This window comes from Anneissia japonica, unplaced genomic scaffold (assembly GCF_011630105.1).
Source record: "Anneissia japonica isolate Jap-2015-1 unplaced genomic scaffold, ASM1163010v1 scaffold8210_len164512_cov191, whole genome shotgun sequence".
Taxonomy (NCBI): Eukaryota; Metazoa; Echinodermata; class Crinoidea; order Comatulida; family Comatulidae; genus Anneissia; species Anneissia japonica.
This window is the reverse complement of record NW_022745940.1, coordinates 107,514-110,891: the sequence shown is the minus strand read 5'-3', so window position 1 is coordinate 110,891 and position 3,378 is coordinate 107,514.

Below are 3,378 nucleotides of genomic sequence, written 5' to 3'. Positions count from 1 at the left end.
ATACATTGGCAATGGTTATACAGTATAGTTTAAAACTAATTTTCGGCATTCTGCTCGGAAATACAACCATACCTGCACTAGGTTTCCCTGCTGGATCAAAAACTAGTAGAGGGTCAAATGTCCAGCCATTTTGATGGTCAAAATACAGGGGCATTATTATTACTTACACTGTACATTAGAAAAGGTTGAGTATCAAGATAGTCTATTGTACATATATTGTTATTGTCTTCATTTTTAAACTAATTTTTATATTACAAAAAAGTATTATATTAATGAAGTAATAAATTCTATTCAAAATAATTAGGTAAAAAAGTATTATAGGTCGCAGCTATGTTACACTACTTTGCAATGCATTTGAATATGGGCTTTTCACAGTGATGGTTAATTAGAATATATAGATTTTCAACAAAAATTATTATTGATGATTAGTGCCAGAATGATTACTTCTTTATAAAGATATTATACTGTAATATCAATACTAATTATTTTTGAATGGTGTAAGAATAGTCACTCTGATTTTTTTTAACTAGCCTGTTCAAACTTTTTATTGTACTTCTCTTCTTACAGGAAATGCCGACATGATGGATATCAATGGCTTTCATGTGGTAGGATTTTAACAGGCTAAAGAAATCTGACAGAAGGGTCATCCCATCTTGCACTGTGTGGGCGATTAGGGACAAGTTCCCAGAAGCTGTGAAGACTGCCTGGGTTTTTTGATGCTATAGAAGATGATGAAATAAACTTTGTGTTGGAAGTAATTATTTATAAATTGTTATGGAAGATACCTGATAAGTCCATCCTCATTAATGCAACAGATCTTATGTAATTGATTCATTCTTGAAAATTCATGTGACAACTGTGCTCTGTTTTTTTGACAATTTCATCACTCATGAAAGGAAATTTTGTCCGCATAGGCCTAGAGCTTTTGTATATCTGGACCAGTCAATTGTGTGTAACCTTCCAGACCTAGTCTGTATTTGAAATTGTTGCTATTGATTCGGATAGGCCAGCAAAGTTGATTTCAAGAACATTTTGTTGTTAAGTACAGTACAATGTTTTTTGTATCTTCCCCACTCTCGTCTCATATTTTAACATTTTAAGCTAATACAGTATATAAATGTAACTTGTTCTTCCCTATTCTTTACATTGGTATAAACTACAGTACTGTAACTATAAGTCCATATATTTAATATTTTGATAATAAATAGTGTGTAAAATGCAGTGATATATATTGTAATACCTAACTGATTCAATGTTGCTTTATTCTGTGTACAGTAAAACAATTTTATATTAACTGTGAGAAAATACACTTGTAATAAATTATTTGCCATGTACAAGGATGATAAATTGTGTTTCAAAATATTTATTTAGTAACACCAGTAGTCTTGAATTTACTGTATGTACAACAATAACTAACTGAAGCACCAAAAATATGGATGATGTTGAATATCATCATGAAAGAAGAAATCTTGGCTATGGTAAATAATACAAGATAATCAGACATGATAAATAGAGCAGTGCAATTAAAAATTGCCTAAGACGACTAATAATATACTCTTAATAATTTCTAAGTCAATCTAATTTTACATGCCGAATTGTTGTGTTTTCCATTACCATAAGTGCAAGTGAAATTTTGTTAGGGTCAAACAATTTCTCAATATGACATAGGCAAGTTCAACTATATATTTTAAAATACTAAACAAAAAATGGTGTATAGCAAAAAAAATTGAAGCTTTGTCTTAAATTCCAATACAGTACCAAATTGATCAGCATGCAGACATAGGCATAATCCAGGCATTAAAAAATAAGCAGTTTCATAGAATAACTTTAGACAAGACTGTACAAAGCCATACATTAAAATAGTTGTTCCTGTATGTATTGAGACACATTTTCATACTGTACTATCAACTTCGCACATTACATATTTCAAAATTAATCCTCACAATTTGTTTTCTAAATCTCGGTCACATATTTGCCTCAAAAGGATTACTATTGAATGGGATTATAATACCATTTAATAATATTAAAGATATTTTGCAAGTGAAAGAGGTACAGTAATACTGGTACAGTATTTATTTATTTATAAATTTGGCATGCAATATAAACCAGATGCGCAAAAAACAAAAACTTAAAGTGTGTGGCATTTCAGTTTTTCTTCAGAAAAAAAAAATCACTAGATAAATCATTTTAATTTAATTCTTTTGAAATATTTTGGCCTCAATCACTTGCTGCAGAGCTCTGAGCATCGCCACCTTCTGCAAACCATGGATTGGACATGTCCATTTCATCATGTCCACACAGATGGAACTGTTTGCATCACATCCATTTGAGCCAGTCATTTGCTCCTATTGAGAAATAAGTATACAGTAGTTACAATAATGCAAAACCAGGTTTGTTAAAAAATCAAAAATGTTATCAAACATTGGCATTTGCTGCTTTATCAATAACATACCATACTGAGATAATTGTATATTTTATTTGAATTCCACATTTCAACAACAGTTGAAAGTTAGGTTTGGAGTAACATATGCATCATGTTATTGAGGCGTTATTGTTGTGTAGCCTAGCTTCTAGGCCTACAGTATATCAATAATAATCTTATTGTTACAGGAATTGGTGTTGGCTCTGATGATATACTGTAGTGTTATAGCACATCACCTTTATTTAGACAGTGCAGTTTTTAGACATTTAGGCCTAGACAGTTTTTCATAGGACCAGGCCTATATAGCTAGGCCTATAGCATTATTAGTAGGCCTAGGGGCCTAGGCTATTATGAAAAAATATGCACTAGCACAATTAATGTGACAAAGTCGCCATGGCATGACAAGTCTAGGCTAGTAGTAGAAACCTACTAACTTTACCGTCAGCTGGATAAGGCTGCGTGCGAACTCACCTGCTGCGGGACTGGAGCAGTGTCCCGGTCAGGAGTGCGCTACTTAGCTGCTGGGTAGGCCCTAGACACTGACTGTGCTTCCTAGGCATAGATAGGCTAGGCTTAATTATAAACAAACAAGTCATCGGACTGATATACGTTTATTAATTCAATTGAATTATTCCTCCATGATTGAATTGACGTTGACAAAACCTCTCTCTGTAACTGCGTACGTAAACGATCACAAAAACTCACGACTTCACACTACTTGACGTACGTATTGTCTAGGCTAGTTGCTCGATCGTCGGGACGATTTTTCGATCAGCTGCTCGCCAAAAATTACTGGTCTTGAATATTAATGAGTTGGTTAGAAAATGTTACCAAGCTACTGAAAAAAGTGATCAGCCTCGTTTTCACCTGATTTTCCCGTCTCATCACATCATGTTTTGTTTCTCTAATTATCGTTACATCTCAACATTTTGAATTTTTTAAGTATTTTTCCCGAA